The sequence below is a fragment of the Triturus cristatus genome, chromosome 3_1 (assembly GCF_964204655.1).
Source record: "Triturus cristatus chromosome 3_1, aTriCri1.1, whole genome shotgun sequence".
In the NCBI taxonomy this organism is placed as follows: Eukaryota; Metazoa; Chordata; class Amphibia; order Caudata; family Salamandridae; genus Triturus; species Triturus cristatus.
The window spans coordinates 510,115,905-510,135,917 of NC_140583.1; the positions used below are offsets into that span (position 1 = coordinate 510,115,905).

The window sequence follows — 20,013 nt, forward strand, 5'->3', positions numbered from 1 at the left end:
ACATGGGTGTGCGCCCCCTGTTGGCCCACGACCAGGAGTGTCACTGTGATACCCGTTTACGGGATGCTTTGATACGTGGCATGCATGCTGGCAGCTGGACATGGGAGATTGCACAAATCATCGTGTGCAGTGACCACATTGAACCGCTCCCCTATTGGGCTGTAGTGCTAATTGATGTAAGGGGGTGGACACAGCACATCTGTCCGGACCTGCTAATGGATCGCCTCGCCGTCCTGTTTGATGAAGTCGACAACGACCTCATGTTGGAAATGTTAGCCTACAAAGCTGCAATTGCTTTCATGGACGCGTAACTATGTACCTGCAGGCACAACAGATTGGAACACATTGCACATGTCCCGACACCTTGTTGCAGCTTGGAGATCCGGTCACATATCCCACGACAACAGTGGACATGGCTGCATTCGCCTGGACTCCGAATACATGAGCAGACAACAACGCGGCTTAACACACACCTGTGAAAGGTGAGGCACTCCCCCGGAGTAGATAGCGCCGCTTAGCAACGTTCCTCATTCTGACATACTGCTGCATTGGTCTGCATGTTGTGGCACTTATCTTGCCCGTACTGACACGCATATGCTAATAAAGTCTACGCACCTTCACTTGTATTCAACTGTGATGAGTGTTGATTTGAATGACAATGTGTGTCTCAATGCCTATCTGGGTCACGGACATACTTGCGCATTGATAGCATTACCCAGGGAGTACCTTTTTGTGGAATCACTGTCCCTACATTCATCCATACTTTCATTCTTGATTGATCATGGCCATGACACATCTGTGTGAATTGGAATGTTTTATTCACATTCAGTGGCGTGTTGAAGCTGGACCAGTACTGGGCCATGCAAACCCCACTTTACATTGTTTGAAGTACTGGGTATTTTAAGCCCAGCGGTGCAGGGGAACACACCCTATGACTTCTGGGTTACTCCCTGTTTCAGACCTACAGAAACACAGAGTCTTCTGGGTGAAGTCAAAGATTCGTTTATTGGCTGCAGACCAATTACAGGTATCCTAGAAGTACAACAACGTGTATGTTCCCAGGAGACTGCTGAAAATCATAGAAACGGACTTCATCTTAAATACAGTTTTCCCTGCCTCAGGCATACATTCCTAGGTTTATGATACGGCAATAAACAAGTGTACAGTTCAAACGAAAGAGCAGAGTCATGATGACCATCCCACATTCCAGTTAAGCCAGCCCACAATTATTTACACAGCAAGGTTCAGATCCCACATTAGATATCGATAGGCCCCAATAAACTCGGGCAGCTCCTGTTGATAGAAACAAGTCATAAAGCAGGAACAGTCAGGTGCGAAAGTGATTAGCCAGAGGCTTGAGTGTGATGAAAGGACTTTATGGTGCGTTGAGCCCTGATGCTAATCACAGGTGGCCGGAGGAAGGGGAGCTCGTGAGACCAGTGTGACCCGGGGCAGCGGAGCCAGCTGCCCAGGTCACAGAAGAGTCAAGGAAAGGCACATGCATTGCAAAGCCCGTAGTTGCTTCATTATAGCCTATGTGAGGGCAATGACAAGATGGCCACCGCTTCCAAAATGGAACCCGCGTAGTGAAGCAGAATAACGTGTACACAGCGCATTCATAGCTAGAACGATATATAAAGCACTCGTACATACCGCATTAACCATTTGCAGTTTGCTAATACCAGGATAGACAGGGGTGGGGCCCTGTCCCCTACGCGGTAACAGAGATTAAAGTACGACAGACCCTCCTTTTGCCCTTACATAGGCAATCACTATACTCATCTTAATCCGAGTCTAGGTCAATGTTCACAAAGTCATGGAGATGTTGCTGTAGCATCATCCTATTACTTAGCTCGTCCCTCGATACAGGTTTCCTTACACATAAGGTAGCACAGAGGCCACATATCGCAGGAGCACACTGTATGCACAGACAGAACAGGAAAAGAATAGCTAAGATCATTCCAATGACCATTAGAACTTTCCAACCCCAGGCAGATATCAGTTCCCAGAACCACCCCACCAGTGACCAGTCTCCCTTATCCACGTGTATGGATTCAGATATTTTATGGAGTTTGGAGATGGCTTGATAGACTGTTGGAGCGTTATCTGGTATGAAAATGCAACAACTAGATTGGATAACCTTACATACCCCACCGCGGTCTGCAAGAATAACGTCTAGAACCATGCGGTTCTGCAAAGTCATAAGGCGATCCGCTTGGAGCTCAGCGGTCAGATTACCAAGGGCACCAGCCGTTACATTGACAGTGGATTCAACCACACGAGTCAGTTGTCTCAGGTTCCTACTATTTACCATAGGTCCCCAAAACGGCAGGAAACCCAAGAAGAAGTCTCCTGCTTCCTGACTGGCAGTATCCTCCTTACTAATCAAGCCCCTCACAAATCTGGTCTTGTGATAGTCAGAGGCAGCAGTAAATGTTGGCGGTAACAAGTTCGCAATATAACATGCGCCCGAGAAATCAGGGGGCAACCATGTGTATGCTCGGTCATTGCAGATGAAATATGTACCCTTGGCAGCCAAAAACGCAGGGGAAAACTGCGACGGGAAAGTGTACGTTTCAGTACAGTCACTTCTCCCCAGTTGAGCTCTAGGATTCTGACCATTACCTTGTAAGCAGAACCGACCTATGTGGGGTACGACCCAAATTGGGGATGAGATTTTTCGCTGTCTTTCACCCAGACTAATACTATACCCCGTTGCGTTCTATCCTACATAAGGTCTCAATTCTTCCTTGGGTATGGACGAGTATGCATCGATATCTCTGCTCATATCGGCAACTCCTCTCACTAAGGCCTTATTATTTGTACTAGGTCTGATGGAACGCGGTTGTCGCGGGGAGTACGTATCTAGAGCATAGAGAAACATGGTTTGGAACACCCATGACGATCCATTGTAACTAAAAGGTAGTACCAGATAGGGAATACCCTTATTAATGGTATGTGGCATTAACCCACAGACCCAGCAATTGGTTGTATTCATTACTAGTTGGTGTTGGTGCAAGAGCTGAATGAACGAGTTATTTACAAACTCTGATCGTCTGGTCTGTTCGTGTTCAGGCAAAGGGTGAAAAGAGTGTGAGGAGGCAGTAGAAAGGGGTATAGGCTGTACAGTGGGTGCAATGGGCTCCTGGGAGGAGAAAAACACAAATCCCACAGTAAACATTATCATACTACACAGTATAAATAGGCACAAAAATACAAAGCATTTGTTTCTCATAATTTTACATATCTTTGCTTTAAAGTTCATTTCCTCAACGGGTCTCTCCATCTTAAAAAACTCCATCCTCTAATCGGGCCGCTCGCGGCGGATGAGTTTCTTCTGCTAAGGAGTACGCCTGTCAGTCCAGGGAAACGCCCTAGACCAACCAGAACCGTTGACCTAACGTCTTCGGCCTGTACCCCAAAGTCTTGGCACCGCGACCCTGCGGCTGAACCCGGATGGTGGTTCGAAAAACAAAATTCAAGAAAGTCCTTCAGATGGGAGAGCTTATAATGTCAAAAAGGAAAAATAGTAAGGAAATCTTTATTTGTCCATAGGCCTTGGTCTCAAATTATAGCGGAGACGGCCAGGTGCTGTTTGATCCTGGAACAAAAGTTCAGGCTCTGTGGTGTCCAATCGACTTGATGGTGGCACAGCTTCCTGCAAAATATCGTTACTCTCTTGGTCTGAAACTGTGTCTCTTATGCGTGCGTCACTGAATGGTACAAAACGAGGTACAGTGTCTGTTTCAGAGTCGGCGATACCCTCCTGGACCCACTGGTCATATGGCAGGGGCAATGGAACTACTTTGCAGTGGGTGCCATGGATCCAGTGTTTCTTCCCCTTCACTCGCACCGCTGATCTTGTTGATAAAAGTACAAGGTGAGGGCCGATCCAGCGAGGCTCGTCGTTGCTCTTGCGCTGGAAGTTTCTAATCAGCACCCATGTGCCAGGGTCGATAGGGTGTCCAGGAGTTTCAGAAGCTTGAGGAAGAGTATCATGCACCTGTTGATGTAAAACACGCAGTTTAACAGTCAAATCATACAAGTAATCGAGTAGTACTGGATGCTCGATCTCACTGAATTTCGTGGGCCTTGGCACACCCCATACGTTGGCCGGGCGGCCAAAGACCACTTCATAGGGGCTAAGTCCCACTCGCGAGTGTACGGTCATTCTGGTGGACAGAGTGCTAAAGGCAGAGCGTCAGGCCATTTAAGACCGGTGCTCGCCTGGATTTTGGCCAGCTTGAGCTTTAGAGCTCCATTGTAGCGTTCTACTAATCCAGCTGATTGGGGGTGATTTGCAGCGTGGAACTTCTGCTTTATACCTAGCCCCTCACACACATTCTTCATCACTTTACCCACGAACTCACTTCCATTATCACTCCACACCATTCTTGGCATTCCAAACCTAGGGAAGAATTCTTTCACAAGGGCTTTGGCTGTGGATAGGGCAGTGTTATCCTTTAGAGGATAGGCCTCTACCCATTTGGAGAAAGCACAAACAACCACCAACACATATTTCCGGTTGTTGCACCTTTCCATGTGGATAAAGTCCAGCTGCAAAACTTCAAATGGATATGACGGGGGTGCAAAATGACCAGCTGGAGTTGGGGTTCCCCTACCAGGGTTGTATTTCAAGCATACCATGCAATTCTTGACCACATTCTCTGCGCACTTGGGAATCCCAGCATTCTGCCATACTGGAGCCAACAACTTACAAATTCCTTTCGTATTGATGTGTGCCATTCCATGTGCCATCGTAACTACTGGAAGCACATATGCATCAGGCAACAACCATCGCCTATGCTCTGTCAGATCAATTCAACAACCATTCTCATCCAACTTACCCATACTTTCTCTCCACTTGCTTAATTCTTTCTCTGTAGCTTCAGCTTGAAGCGACTTCACACTCTCTATTGTGTTTTCACACATCCCAACATCATCAACCCATCTTGCGGGGCCTGCAACATACATTCTAGTCTTTACATTCTGTGCTGTTTCTTTCGCTATCTCATCAGCAAACGCATTCCCACGTCCAACATCATCTGTGATTTTCCTGTGCGCACTGCATTTCATAATCGCAACTTGCAACGGTAGGGTCAGTGACTCAAGGAGATCATTCACCAACTTGCCATTCTGAATTTTAGCTCCATGCGAAGTCAGGAACCCACGTTCTTTCCACAGTCGCCCAAAACTGTGAGCCACGCCAAAGGCGTACTGGCTATCTGTATAGATATTCACTCTCATTCCTTCAGACAACACGCATGCTCTTGTGAGGGCGATTAATTCTGCTGCTTGGGCCGAATTATGTGGCACTCGTGCAGTTTCCACAACCGTGTGTAAAGTCGTGATAGCATATGCAGCAGTCGTGTCACCATTAGGGAGCTTGAAACACGAACCATCCACCCATAAAGTACCATCACACTCAGTCAGGGGAGTATCTTTTAGATCCACTCTCCCTTTCGTCTCTTCTTCCGTTCTAAACAGACAGTCATGTTGCTCATTCTCATCTAGGTCTGCTGGATTAGGCAGTAATGTAGCTGGATTCAGCGTATTACATCTCTTTATGTGTATGTGATTTGCTAACAGTGTGAGCTCATAGCCTGATAATCGCGCACTAGTCAAGTGTTGTGTCTTGGTCCTATTTAATAATGTGTCTACAGCATGTGGAACCATAACGATCAATGTGTTGTCCATTACCAAACCAGCAGATTGTCGGATAGACATAGCTGCAGCAGCTGTCGCTCTCAGACAGCTTGGCAATGCCCTCGCTACAGGGTCCAAGGTTGATGAAAAATATGCACATGGGCGCGGTCTGTCGCCAAAAGGCTGTGTTAACACTGATAATGCACAACCATCTTTCTCGTGAATATACAATGTAAAAGGCTTACTGTAGTCAGGGGTACCCAACACAGGAGCTGAACACAATGCATTGCGTAATTCCACAAAACTTTTCTGGCACTCTTCAGACCATGGGATAGGATTCGGTGTGTCTTTGCATGTTAATGCTAACAAAGGTTTGGCCAACAAAGAAAAATTAGGGATCCAGTGCCTACAGTATGAGGTAATGCCCAAGAAAGCACGCACTTCTCTCTGTGTTCTTGGCACACTCAACTGTGCAATGGCTTGAATTCTCTCTGGGGTCAGTTTCCTTCCCTCCTTCGATAAGAGATGACCTAAGTAGGTCACTTCTTGTCGACAATATTGCAGCTTTGAGAGAGACACTTTATGATGGAAAGCAGATAAATGGCGCAACAATGACAATGTGGCTTCTTTGCAGATTTTTTCAGTATCCGCGGCGATTAGTAAATCGTCGACGTACTGAATCAGAATAGCGCCACTAGGTAAAACAAGTGCATCAAGCTGCGCTTTCAAAGCTTGGCTGTATATAGATGGACTCTCACAGTAGCCCTGGGGAGCGCGTTTGAAGCGGAAGCTTCGGCCTCCCAGACTAAAGCCAAAAATGTCTCTGCTCTCTTCTGCAATTGGGATGCTAAAGAAAGCATTCTTTAAATCAATCACTGAAAACCATGCAGCAGAGGCTGGAATCATCGTTAACAAGGCAGTTATATCAGGGACAACTGGAAACTGTGGCACAACAATCTTATTAACCTCTCTAAGATCAATCACGAATCTGTAAACAGGTGGCTGTGAAGGGTCCGTTCGTTTTAAGACAGGTAAAATCGGACTGTTGCAAACGTTGCCTCTTGTCTCTTCAATTACACCCTTATTAATCAAATCGCTGACAATGTCTAACAATGCTTTCTGGCCTTCATTAGAGATCTTGTACTGGGGAATACGTGGCAGTCTGACATTAGCCTTTAAAGTTACCACGTATGGCGGTATCTCCAAGAGGCCCACATCATTGGGACCAGTAGCCCAAAGGACATCCGGAAGGGATGACAATTCAGGTGGCATTGTATTTTTAGACAAGTACATCGGGGAAATCACTTTCCTGCCTAATGTAAGTTGTACTCCTGACGGTGAACAATACAGTGTAGCATGCAATCTTTTCAACAAATCTAACCCTAGCAAATTTTCACCACAACCTGTTGTTAGAATCAGGGGTGCTTTCAGCTCGCAAGGTCCAATAGAAAGTGACATGGGACTGGAAATCGGGTTCCTAACTGGGGCGCCAGAAAAACCTACTGAAACATTTATATCGCCAGACAAAGGTGCGCCAGGGAGTTTTGAATGCATGATTGAACTCTTTGCAGCACCAGTGTCTAGCAGAAAGGGCTCCGTTACATTTGCTGTAGTCACCTCAACATACGGTCCGCTCTGATCCACTGGCACTGAAACAACTCCCTCTCTCTGTCTACGGCTGTCCTAGTAATCATTATTTTCTGCATCGCCGTCCTCTGCATAATAATCATTATTGTAATACTGAGCTGTATTACCAGTCGCATTGGCTTGCTGATCAAAACTATTGATGGTATTTTGAGGCGGAAGAAGACGCGCGTTCTGGGGAGCATTTCCACGCCCTCTGCCTCTAGGAGCTTGCTGACCACCTCTACCTCTTGCGCCATACGCATTACCGTTCCGCTGCATTAATTTAGGGCAACTATATTTAAAATGACCTTCCTCTTTGCAGTATGAACATTGGTTGGGACCTACAGGGACACGTAGTTGATAATACCCATTCATTTGCTGATTGTTCTGAAATTGTTGGGGTTGGTGATAGACACCTTGGGGTTGCCTATAATTATTCTGACCTCCACGTGGCGGGTAAGCCTGTTGTAAAAGGACCTTTGTTATCTCTGTTTTCATAATACTGTGCAGTAGCCAGTATTTGCGCTGAAGAGGAAACAGCCCAAGAACTTTCTGAATCGTTTAACTTTTAACACAGGTCAGGAAGTAGATTCTGCACAAACTTATCCACAAATAACCGTTGGCCACCATCAGTACTCATATCTTGCCCACTGTGGTCAATAAACGTTTCTTCAAACCTGGTAAAGAAGTCTGACACTGTCTCATCTTTCTTCTGCTTGCATGCAGATAGCTTGTCCCAATTTACGCGCATCGCAGGCATTATTGTCTTCATATATGTGATGATTCTACCAGGAAGTTCTGCTATTAATGGCTCAGGTTTTGCGCCACCAGTTTGTCTAGCATCAGCGGCAATAATGTCAGCCCATGTAGCACCTAGTTCTGCATCGTGATCTGCATTACGAATTGATCCCCATAGGGGCTGTGGAACAACATTACCAAACAACATGTCTATGTCGGCCAGATTCATAACGCATGACCCTGCCGTCTGTGACAACTCTTTATAATATCCTGCAGGGTTTTTACGGGGATCAGGCAATGTCTGCTTAAGCGCTAACACCTCAGAACGCTTCCATGGAACATGCACCCAAACACGCTGGAAATGCGCTGGCACAGCAGCGATACCGGCACCGGCATCAGCTGCAACTGCTTCCTTCCATACCGGGGGAACTTCTCTCATGGGGTATTGTCGCGCTTTTACCTTTTTCCCCACAAGGACATCTTGTTCAAACAATGACTGTTGTCAATCATCATTCCTGAAGGACAATACAACCGCAACTGCTTTATCTACATCGCGATCCACAATTGTACCAGTTCCAAAATCAAACCTCACTCTACACAACTCCTGCGGGCTCGGGTCTTTACCACTATCCTCCAATTCCTCACAGAGAATTTCGCACATTTTCTCAAACACATATCTCTGTTTTGGGGCATCCCATTGATGGAAAACGTTGACAACTGATTCCACATCATACAGTGAAGGAAAAACAATCCATCTACGCGCCATGCGATCTATTACCTTTTACTCATCGGGGTTAGGCAATTGACTGCGAAATTGCTTACGCTGTAAACCAGGAGTCGCACCAGATGACTCAAAGAGAGGAGACATTAATGTAGTAACCACATTAGCTAAGCGCTGTCGCGCTGAAGGAGAAGACGAGGCGAAAACAGGGGGATAAACAGAGGGGAGAAAAGAGGATGCAGAAACAGGTACTGGAGTGGTGCAAGGAAGAGTGTCAGGGGAGGCAGCTGCTGAATTAGACAAAGTCGCCGGAAGCGCGGGGGCAGTTGGAAACACACCTGGCGGCCCCTGAGAAGGCTGCGCTATAGGGATAGGAGCCGGCTGCGGAGCAGCTGGCGGTAGCGGCAAGGTTTGCAGTATATTACCTGGAGGTGGCATATTCACAAGCTGAGGAGGCGCCGTGGCATTTTGAGCATACGGGGGTGGCGAACTCAACAAATGCGACATCAGGGGATCTTTCTCCTTTTCTTCTAACTCATTCTGCCTACAGTGTGGTAAAGCTGGGTAACATTTGTCAATCCCTAACTTACGCTGTCTGTGCAATTGCTCATTCATCTGCTCCTCCTCATTGTCTTTGAATTGTACAGCTGCTTGCATTACTGTCATACCTCTCTCTCTTTTATTCTTTTTCGCTAGCTTAATTTCCTTCTGTTTGGCTTCCTTTCGCCATAAGCGGAAAGAATCAAACATCGCCGGCCGGGCTTTCTTTTTAAACAATTTAATTTCCAAATTATCTAAAATATCGGTATCGAAACTACCATTTTGGGGCCATTTTAAAACACCGTCTTTTCTGGTGTAGTGGATCCATACTTCGTTATATGCAATGGGACCTACGCCATGTTTTACATAGAGCTCATAAGTTGGAGTTCCAACCGGAGGAACCGGACATGATTCCTCCAGCTGGAAATCTCTTCCACAACCCAAACAGAACAATCTACCAAATATTCTAGAACCAGGCATCTTCGCTCACTAGTCTAGATCTAAACGTCAGAGGATTATCGATTACGATAGTCTCGTGAATACACGAGTCCTCTGGCTTTGGCGTTTGCAAACTCCAAATTACCAAAACAAAACGATCCCGAAGGATACCAAACAAATGGGAGACGCTCCACTTATACTTAACTGAATATTGCTGATCGATGGCGTCACCAGAAGACTCTCTCGATTGTTTCGCTCTCTCAAACTCGTCAAGGGTCCAAAACAGGTCGATTAATCAGGGCAGCAGTCCTTCGTAGCCGTCGGGACGCGGAGAACCTCGCAGAAAAGACTTTCGGACCACGTAGACATGCAGGGGTCGATGAAGTGGCGGCCTTCCTCCGGAATTTCCACACGAAGCTCCTCACGAACCTCTGGCTTGGACTGGTACTGCTGAAATCGTCCCGAGTTGGGCGCCAAACTGAAGTACTGGGTATTTTAAGCCCAGCGGTGCAGGGGAACACACCCTATGACTTCTGGGTTACTCCCTGTTTCAGACCTACAGAAACACAGAGTCTTCTGGGTGAAGTCAAAGATTCGTTTATTGGCTGCAGACCAATTACAGGTATCCTAGAAGTACAACAACGTGTATGTTCTCAGGAGACTGCTGAAAATCATAGAAACGGACTTCATCTTAAATACAGTTTTCCCTGCCTCAGGCATACATTCCTAGGTTTATGATACGGCAATAAACAAGTGTACAGTTCAAACGAAAGAGCAGAGTCATGATGACCATCCCACATTCCAGTTAAGCCAGCCCACAATTATTTACACAGCAAGGTTCAGATCCCACATTAGATATCGATAGGCCCCAATAAACTCGGGCAGCTCCTGTTGATAGAAACAAGTCATAAAGCAGGAACAGTCAGGTGCGAAAGTGATTAGCCAGAGGCTTGAGTGTGATGAAAGGACTTTATGGTGCGTTGAGCCCTGATGCTAATCACAGGTGGCCGGAGGAAGGGGAGCTCGTGAGACCAGTCTGACCCGGGGCAGCGGAGCCAGCTGCCCAGGTCAAAGAAGAGTCAAGGAAAGGCACATGCATTGCAAAGCCCGTAGTTGCTTCATTATAGCCTATGTGAGGGCAATGACAAGATGGCCACCGCTTCCAAAATGGAACCCGCGTAGTGAAGCAGAATAACGTGTACACAGCGCATTCATAGCTAGAACGATATATAAAGCACTCGTACATACCGCATTAACCATTTGCGGTTTGCTAATACCAGGATCGACAGGGGTGGGGCCCTGTCCCCTACGCGGTAACAGAGATTAAAGTACGACATGTTGGCCCGTGGAGGGGCACCCAGAGTCCTTTTGGGATTGACAAGTTCATAGGGAGTGGAAGACTACAGTCTGCAGTGTGATTGCTGTGTCATTGGTAACCAAACCAAATATGGCAGTCCATGTCGAGGTCTAAGGTGAGTGTCGCTCAGTGTATAGGAGGACAGTGGGAGATGTTATTCCAGGGCATGATGCAGAGGGCAGAACCAAGCTGAACCCGGCCATATGGCGGAGATGAATGCTACCACTTCATTCTAGCCACAAAGCCAGATTCATCATCATCTTCGTCCTCTGATGTGTCAGGTGCCTCACATGCGGGTGGTGCTGTTTTGTCTGCATCACTGTGTGGCAGTGACACATCAGGGGACGGAGGTGGAAAATCTGCCGCACTGTGTGGCACTGACACTTCAGGGGGAGGAGATGTAGATGTAGTAGTAGCACCAGCATCCATCCTTACCAGGCCTTGTGGCGGCAATGCCATGATGAGGATCTGCAGGGCATGGAAGATCCCAGCTACATCTCGCTGGTGTGCAGCCGTGGCAAACATTCTTTCTGCCTGCATCCGCTCCAAGCTCTCCATCATTCTCCTTATGTGTCCCAACTCACGGATGACATCGCTGTGGCCACTGTGACTAGACAGTTGTTCTTGACTCAGAGTCATGACTCCAGCGATGTCAGCCATGGCTTGTTGTAGAGTAAGGAGTGGACAGTGGGTGTCCGTTAGGGACTGTGAGTGGTCCCTCATGTTACTTAGACACCCACGTATGACATCTAGTTTGGCTGCCATGAGGGCTAACCCCACCCGCAGCTGGTCAGACATCTCCTCCTGGCACCCTAACACATGGTGTTGGAAGGCCATGTGTTGGTCGTGGGGGTCCTGGGAGATAGCCGTGGTGGTGGGTGCTTCCTGCTGTGTGGTCTGTGTAGAGGTGGGGTCTCATGGATGCAGCTTGGCTGCCCTGCTCCTGGAGGTGGGGTGCCGGAGCTGTCCTTGAGCTGTTGGAGTGCGTCGGTGTAGATGTTGGGGAGGTCCTCTTCATCACCAGTGCTGAGTTGTTGGGTCTGCTCTGCAGGAGGTGTTGATTCTCCCTCTGCAATGTGAAGGGGAAATGCAGATTGACATTGTGTTCACATGTATGTTCACGCATTCTACTAGTTTACTGTCAGACTGCATCGCAATGTACATTGTGACTGTTTATGAGGAGATGCCTATTTGAAGCGGAGCACTTGCCATTTCTACACCATCAGGAATGTGAGGTTGTACTTGTACATTGTCATCTCACAGTTTCCTGCTATGCCAAATGCGAATGGCCATTTTCTACATACAAGCGGCAGACGTTGTGTCCTCTGTTCTGTTGTGAAAGTGTTGCAGTTTGTACCACATTATTGTCAATGTTGGGGTGCTCTGCATCTTATGTGTGTGTGCTGCATTGTGGGTGAGTTGCCCCATTGGCTCTGATTTGGCTGGCCCTTATCCCTTTCAGGCGGTGTGCCTTTCACTTCAGTGCTTATGCAGTGCTGAGATGTTGCAGACTTGTGTAAATTGGGCTCTTGGTCGGAGTGGTGACTCTTGGGCATGGTTTGTCCGCAGATGTGCTATACTTACTTGTGCATGTGTGCCATTGTGCCCATCTCCCACCATATCCACAGTCCCTGGTCATTACTCACCCTGTTGCTGTTGGCTCAGGTCATGTTGTGCAGTGTCCGTTCCCCCAACTCCTGTCACCGTCTCCCCAATGATGGTTCCAGGCTGGTCCTCCGTGGGGCTTGTGGGGTTCTGGATGTCCTCTGTACTTGCTCCAGCTACCTCTATGGTGCTTCACAGTTGTTTGGGTCTTGTTTGTGTTTTTGGTTGCCGATTTTATAGTGATTTTGGCCGCCTGACTTGTGGGACTTGCAGGCTGGCGCTGCTTCTCGCTGGATTTTTTATCGCAGTTGTGCCCATCGCAAGTTTTTTCACGTTGGGGTTTAGATTTTTATCGCCATCCAGGTACTTTTATCACGGACATTTGATGCGTTGTCGGGAAACTATCGCATGTTACCGCCGTGTTGAGAATATGACGTTGACACGCGATAGACGGTGATATGAAAGATTGTGTTAACCAATTTTGGCAATGAATATCGCACGTTCTTGAGAATATACCCCCATATCTTTATCAGTAATATTCTCAAAATCACTTTACTGTTTAAACACTTGTAGAAGTCTTTCATAATAAGCATGCACTGTTTCTTTCGTTTACTGAGTCTTTCTATCTATTTTCACCCAATCTGTTTCTTTTGGTGAAATCTTTCCCTTTAAATAGGTAATTACCTCATTATATTTTGTCATCACTTCATCCGATGGTGCTCCAGTCTTTGCATCTCTGGGATATTCTTCTTTTGGCCAATCTACTGCAATCTTACACTAGACCCACAAATCAGCTGGAACCAAGATATCAAATAAACCATATAAATCCTTCCACAAGACTTTTGAAACCTTTACAAATCTCTGGACTTGTTTGTACCATTCAATTGGTTTTTCTATCAATCTAGGGAACTCCTTCATAAAAGACTGTATATCCTGCCTTGACCAAGGGACATGAACATATCCACCTCCTGGCACCTCTCTTATTGGATATATCATTTCTGTCATTGTCTCTGTACCTGTCTCTCTTACCAGAATTATTGATAAAGCCCCTTGATATGCAATAATTTCTTCTTTCATTTTTTGCCCATCTGCCTTTCCACGTTTCAATTCACCCCATCGTCTCAATGTATTAATCAGCTCTTTGATTTACAATTGCTTTCCCGAAGCATTGAAACTCTCCAAATCCTTTTCACTAAAGTCCAATCTATATGTTTTCTGTAAAGCTTTTGATTTTTCTTTGTTAACACCATAGGTCTGTGCAACTTCAGCAAATCTCTCATGAAGACTGAGGACTAATGGTACCCATAATCATTTCCTCTAAATCTGCTTTTAATCTACTCACATCCATGCAAGAATCGACTACTTTATTATACACCATCTCTCTAATCCATTCATCCAGCACTTCTTGAGATGGCCCTATTGAACCTTTTGATGTAGGTGTCACTCTTATCTCATTCTGGACTAGTCTCCTTGGTTCTATTTGCACATTACGCTTTTAGGTTTCCATTGACCTTTCTGAAATATCAATCAATTATCCTATCTCATCTGCACCAGCCCACCACTAGTCCTATTGTTAACGGGCACTGTTATGGAAATGCACTTGTGAAATACTCTGGCCCTCACTATACAATGGAACTATTGCACCAATAGTCAAGGGGACTAACAAAGCCTCTGCATTCAAATTCAATTGAGTAATTCTTTTTGTCAAATCATCTTTCACCTGGCTCACTACATTCATATTTTTCCTTTGAGAATACTGAAGATCTTCTACCTGAATCAACAGAGCACTCGGGGTAATTCTTTCTTGTTCTTCCTGATATAGTGGAGGTCGATTTAACAATAATTCATACAACAACTCGTCATCTACCTCATTTGGACACGATTCCACACATTTTTTATTTTTCTCCAGACACTTTCCTCCTTATTGATTCTCTACTAAAACAACAGGATATAATCCTTCACCTACTGCTATAACATCTTTCCTCCACTTCTACATTTGTGCATCCCATTTTGCCTACTTTCTGTATTTCTATATTTATTCTCAGACCTGTCTCTGTCTCTTTTGTAAGCCTTAGGTTCCCATTTCTCAAGCGCTTCATACTGCATAGGTCTAGGATTTGGTCTCAATTCATTGATGTCGCAGGTTTTCTAAAATCCTCACATTAAAAGTATCATACTCTGGAAATACCATATTCCCATCTCCTTCTGTATATTTTACCCAATTTTCCAACAATGTACACGTGTGATATCCTCTCTCTAAAGACATAAAGGAAGTAGGCGTACCGTCAGGCCGTACAAGAATTCCCTCTCTAATGGATATAGGCTCATCCTTTCTAAACATGGTCTTTAATAACTTCAGCAACTTCATTTTATTTTGTTCGCTATGCTAAAAACCCAAACAGAGAAAACTCTTCGGTATTTCCACAAATGCTATTCGTTCACACGGACCAATACCAGCTCGACTCACATCAACCAACTAATAACAGCACCGCACTCTCTTGTGATGATTCACACTAGCTGACCAACGCCAGTGCGGCTCTCTGTGACGTCAGTCTAACTCCTGCGAATGACCCTCCCTTTAAAAAAATAATCAGCAGTAAACTAAACAGCTTTCTAATATGACAAGCAACATCAGAACATATAAAACAAACCTGCTTGTCTGCTCCACTAAAAGAAAAATAGATTCAGTTACTCCAAGAATTCTTTCGCTACCAGCAGAATATCGACCAGCGTTATTCTACCCTCAATCAAGTGAAAATTCTCTTTACTTCTTCAGTTGCGCATTCTAAAGGTACCCAAATAAATTCCCACTATACTAGCTTCAAAGTTCCCTGTGCAATACTAACAACACAACTGTTGTTCAGTACCGCATCAACAGCAGACAGCGCAATACCGCTTAGTGTATGCCACACTAAGACACGCCCCTTAGGTTAAATATCCATGGATCTTAGGCCACTAAGGACCTGCACTCAACTGCATTAAGGTCAACGGTGGACCACAACATATAACAGTAATATACAATTATTAATAACGAAAATGATCAATTCCGTCCTAATCAATTATCAATTTAACCAATCTAACCATCAAGTCTGCTACCAAAAACTGATGCAGCGGAAAGGGGCTTTGCCAAATTTTACCATCAGGAACAATTTCAACACCTACCAGTCCCTTCCGCTGCGTGAATATTGGTAACCTGTTTTGATATCACTATCAAAACAGGTTACCAATATTCATATTATTTATGTGGTCCTCTCTCTCCGATGGACCTTTAAGAGTAGTCAGAGATTGGCAAAAGATAGACGGAATCCTAACCTTATGAGGACCTAACACAGATATAATTCAAACACTATAGTAAAATGACATTAATAATGACAAACTCTGGTTACTTATCAACTTGCTTCATCTAGTTTAAGAAATTGTGAATGCTCATGAAGAAGTCAAAGTCAAAGTAAGTTTATTGTTTCATTAATTGAAACCTTAACAATATTTCAAGATAAAAAAACAAGTAAGACAATCAATAAAATCTGCCAATTTTTAAAACATAGGATAAGTTTGTTGTGAATCAATATATTAAAACACTGCTGATTAAACATTCTCGAATTTTTACCAAGAATCTCAGTCTATTTACATTGATAGAATACCAACCATTTTAGCCGTTCAAAGGTTCAGTAAGTGGACCTGGTCCGTGGTTCAAAATTTGAGTCACTGGCATAACTTATGAGGAGACATGATTACCAACTTCCAGCTATAGGTTTTTGTATCAGTTTTCAGGGCCTCTTCAAAGGAGTTAAGGAATTTGATCAGTTTGCAATTCAATTGAGTATCTGAGGGGTCTAGCCCTGCAATTATTGCAGCTCTGCAGGTCCTGACACCTCTAGCATTTAGAGCTTTTCTTTCTAAGTAAAGCGACTCATGCATTGTGAAGTTTGGGGCATGTGCAAACTATATGGAGAAAATCCTCTTTGTTGCTACCGCAAAGTCGGCATGATATAGGCCCTTTGAGCACCCTGGCTGGCTGGAAAGCAATTGACGGTAGTTTCCTAAAGCGTATAGCCATCCAATGTCTCTTTAAATAGATTGAGAATGTAATGCTTAAGTAAGGTGCTGGTGCAAGGATCTTGTCGTTGTTAATCACCATCCAGGTATGCGACCTTGAGCTGAAGATGTTTTTATCAAATAGCAATGAGTGGAATATAGCTGATTAGTTTATTACTTGCTGGAAGGACTGATACGGCAAGTTGTTGTTCCACAGCTCGGTTGTGCAGATAGTTAGCAGGGATTTATAAAGATATTGGTGATATGGTGATTTTTTATCCTCATCCACTTCTGTCCAAAAGGCTCTGTTAAGTGGAGAGTTTACCATGTTCTGTTTAAGTCGGTACCAAAGCATTATTATGGAGTTCATTCTCCCTATTGTTTCATTTAAAAGACCAAATTCAAGTCGAATCTGGTTTGGCGAAGCGGACTGATGTATCTGGAAGACATTTTTATAGGTTGAAACTAATAATTTGTTTAAAAGATCAGAGTCTTTGCCGGGTAGAGCGGTGCTGGCATACGTTAGCGTTGGAAGCATTCTGGCCGCTATCACGGCGAGCAGAGGTTTGACTGATGGCCCCTTCAATTTTTTTTCCAGGGTCCTAAAGGCGAATTTTAGTGCACTGGTTCTCTGTGACATGTAGATTTTTTGCTCTAGGTGGTTTTGTCTGTTATCCATATTGAACCCCAGATATTTATAAGTTGTTACTTCCTCAATCTGGTTGCCATCCAGCCAGATATTCTGCTTGATTCGCAGATGATTACCGATCAGCATTGTTTATTTATTATTTATTTTTTTCTAATTTGTTAGATGAAATATATTCTGACATTTCATTTCAGAGCTCTTCAGAGACCAGTCTTAGTTAAGCTCATTAACACCACGTCGTCTGCGTATGAGAGATGTGTTGGTAATGACTTACCTATTTGCGGGGGATGGGAATTGATGTGATCGAGTCTTTGAGCCAGGTCAGACATAAATAAGTTGAAAAGGTGCGGCGCCAAAATGTTTTAGGCCTTTGGTTGTAGGCAGCTTCCTGGATAGTCTAGAACCGTTGCCCAACTTAAGTCTTATCCACGTTTGGGAATAGAATTGCAAAACTCCTCGTAAAATTCTCTCTGGAATTCAATTTTCCAGGCTCTCAGTTTTTTCCATAGGAGGTGACGATTTACACTGTCAAATGCTGCCTTTAAGTCTATAAAGCAAAAGTGAAGTTGTTGTTTCCTCCTCTTGCATTTGTTTGCTATTAGTGAGAGAGCTAGGATGTTCGTGATCGTCCCTATGCCTTTCTTGAAGCCTGTTTGATTAACTAGAATCAGGTTAAGCTTGTTTGACCATTCCTTCAGATCTTCCAGAATGGGTGAGGGTTGGTATTTAGCTTCCAAATCTAGTAGGGCAATTAACCTATAGTTCGATGTACTTGTTCTATCTACTCCTTTAAAGATCGTTGTCATTATTGATCCTTGCCAATTCGGTGGAATGCAATTTAATTGCTCTATTTCTTTAAATAATATCGATAGATGCTCACTCCAGAAAGATGGATCATTCTTAAAGATGGCTTGAGGAATGCCATTAGGTCCTGGAGCACCGTCTCCTCTGCCTTTCCGTATTATACGTATTATTTCGTCTGCTGAATGAAAGGTCTATCTTTACTTTGAGGGAACAGGTGTCATATTTGCTGTGTTGCCTAGTGGTTTCCTCAGTTGAGTAAGCACCTAAATCTGTCTTTGCGGTTAGATTGCTCATGCTGTCTTCTCCTTGTTTACTAGTATCAGCACCTCCTTGTATGATGTTTTCTGTTATTTCTCTTGCCACCGCTAGATCTTGGTGGTATTGACCATCCTGATGGTTCGATGATGGATTATCAAGAATTGTAATTTCTGTAAACTTGTTTGTTAGAAATTTAGCCCACTCATGTTCTTGTATGTTTGAGGTTAGCGTATTCACTAACTGTTCAATTTGTTTATCATTTCCCAGAAAGTGTTAGAGTTAGTTTTCTTAGCACTACAGAGTAATTCAGACCAGAATTTGTCATTGATATTTTTCTTTTCTACCCATAGCTTTTTTTTAAACGCTTTCCTCAACTGACGTAGTTTGTCTCAAGTTGTTTGATCGAGGTGTGTTGTTTTTAACCTCCTGGTGGCTTTTTTAAGTTCACGTTTTAGGGAGCCCACCTCTTCCGTTGATATGTTTATATTTTTATTTTTTGTGGCCTGTTGTTTCCTGGGCATTAATGTTGTTAGTTCTGTTTTAAAATGTACCCATGCTTGGATTTTTTATTTATGGCCTTGGTTTCACTTTCCGTTATTAGCCTCTTTAATTTGTTTTGAAGTGCTTCTATAGTTTTGTGTGACCATTTTAGATTTTTAAGATGAATTGTATAGTTGCTTCCCTCTATAATGGAATTAACCTGGTGTTTGGGTAATTTTAAGTTGAAATGGAGATGCTGATAAGAGTGGTCACTCCTAGTTGTATACTCTATGGAAAAATGGGAAAGTGATGGCGTCAATGATAATCCATTCTGGATATAGTCCAGTCTGGATCGCGTCTTTCCTCCATGGAATGTATGTTTGGGCCGAAAGTCATCTGTAGTTCTGCCGTATATTACTCTGAATCCCAGAAATTCTCGCTCCGATGGAATTTTAAGAGTAGTCAGGGATTAGCAAAAGATAGACGAAATCCTAACCTTATGGGGATCTAACAAAGAGATAATTCAAAAACTATAATAAAATGACATTAATATTGACAAACTCTGGTTACTTATCAACTTACTTTATCTAGTTTAAGAAACTGTGAATGCTCATCAAGTACAATACAGCTTGAATCATTGATCATCACACAAGAGAAACATCAATACAGTGAGTCATAATACATCTAATAACGAGTCATGAGTGAGTGGATAGGTGAAGAGACAAAAGAATATTTGCAAAAAAGATTAATGCAAATTCAGAATATCATACAAACCTAGAAATAACTATAGCACAAGATGCTAATAGTCAGGAAAGCCACACTCCAGCCTGAAGAGTAAGCTGGGCACCCTCACAAAGGTATTAGGAGCAAAGTTAAAGAGTCAGGATCAGCAGAAAAACAGCTAGCCAGTTAAGTAAGGGAAACAACAACACAGCCCTCTCCTCTTGCAAAGTCAAAGTCTAAGCATTGCCTTAAAAATTCTAACACTAGTAATTATACCCTCATTCGCTAAAGATCCAGCCCCCCATGTATCAAAACACAAAAATCCCCAATTTGGATTGGACTAGGCCCGGGGCTGTCTGATCACTCCACTTTCCAGTGCACCTGACTCTCAACAGT

General features: G+C 44.2%; 1 long non-coding RNA gene across 1 annotated transcript; it reads right to left on the bottom strand.

The window, feature by feature from the left end:
- Positions 1-986: 986 nt before the first annotated feature.
- LOC146860503 (uncharacterized) lies at positions 987-10,375 on the bottom strand. Its single transcript, XR_014978824.1, has 2 exons — positions 9,157-10,375; positions 987-4,003 (listed from the first exon to the last, which is right to left on the bottom strand). It is a non-coding gene; the product is annotated as an uncharacterized LOC146860503 (long non-coding RNA).
- Between the last annotated feature and the right edge of the window lie 9,638 nt (positions 10,376-20,013).